Source organism: Tarenaya hassleriana, unplaced genomic scaffold, assembly GCF_000463585.1.
Source record: "Tarenaya hassleriana unplaced genomic scaffold, ASM46358v1 Cleome168, whole genome shotgun sequence".
In the NCBI taxonomy this organism is placed as follows: domain Eukaryota; kingdom Viridiplantae; phylum Streptophyta; class Magnoliopsida; order Brassicales; family Cleomaceae; genus Tarenaya; species Tarenaya hassleriana.
Window position 1 is genome coordinate 145,062 of NW_010965103.1, and position 801 is coordinate 145,862.

General features: G+C 36.5%; 1 long non-coding RNA gene across 2 annotated transcripts in view; it reads right to left on the reverse strand.

The window, feature by feature from the left end:
• The window catches only part of LOC109116529, an 8,181-nt gene that overhangs the window by 5,586 nt on the left and 1,794 nt on the right, over window positions 1–801 (reverse strand). Inside the window, exons 2-3 of one of the 2 annotated variants that reach the window (XR_002024049.1) lie at window positions 684–789; window positions 10–124 (exon numbers count right to left, since the gene is read on the reverse strand). This is a non-coding gene — a long non-coding RNA (uncharacterized LOC109116529). Of the gene's footprint in view, window positions 1–9; window positions 125–683; window positions 790–801 lie in introns of those variants that run through there. The other variant, XR_002024048.1, reaches the window with a different exon arrangement.

The window sequence follows — 801 nt, forward strand, 5'->3', positions numbered from 1 at the left end:
CAACATCATGATTAACGGGGTTCGTAACCTCCGCTGTATGAGGATTCTCATCGATATCCATAGCAGGAATCTCATTCCCTAGAGCAGTATTTGAATCCATGGGATTTCTTGGATTATCAATGATCTGTTGAATAAATCCAATCATTGTTAGCTTTCACAAAGCTTATAAACTAAACCGAGTTTCACTTAACTTATAAATTGGTTTTGCTCGCTTCCAGTGATAGCCGGAGGGTTCACCCCGATTCCCACGTCCTTACTATGAGGAGGGTATAAAGGGCTTCATCTTCAAACCCGGCCCGCTAAGACAAAGCTTGCTTCCCCAATTTACAGGAAAAGTTACTTCCGATTTTGTTTAACCTTTTCCTTTTCTTCCAAAAAAGATAAATAATAATAATATTCCTTTTTTTTCCTCACAAAACACTTGTAAATATATTGGGCTTTCTCTTATAGGCTTTTAGATTAATCTCTTCAAATTGGGTCAAAACTAAACTTTTCAATTTGGGCTTACTCTTTTGGGCTTTTCAATTAATCTCTTTGAATTTGGGCTTCAATTTTAAATTTGAGCTTCACAAAACAACTATTTGGTTTTTTTTTTCCAACATTTTTTTTTTAACCTAGTTGTTTTTAGATCCAAATTCGTGTGAGATTTTATACCGAAATTAAAAGGAGATTTAGGCACTTACCCGAGAAGTTTGCCTCGTGTTAACCATTTCGAACTTAAGATTGTTGGGGACGGCAGTTGTTGACGACGGCAAAACTCCGGCGATTCGAGCGATTCCAGATAAGTACCTGAAATTAAAA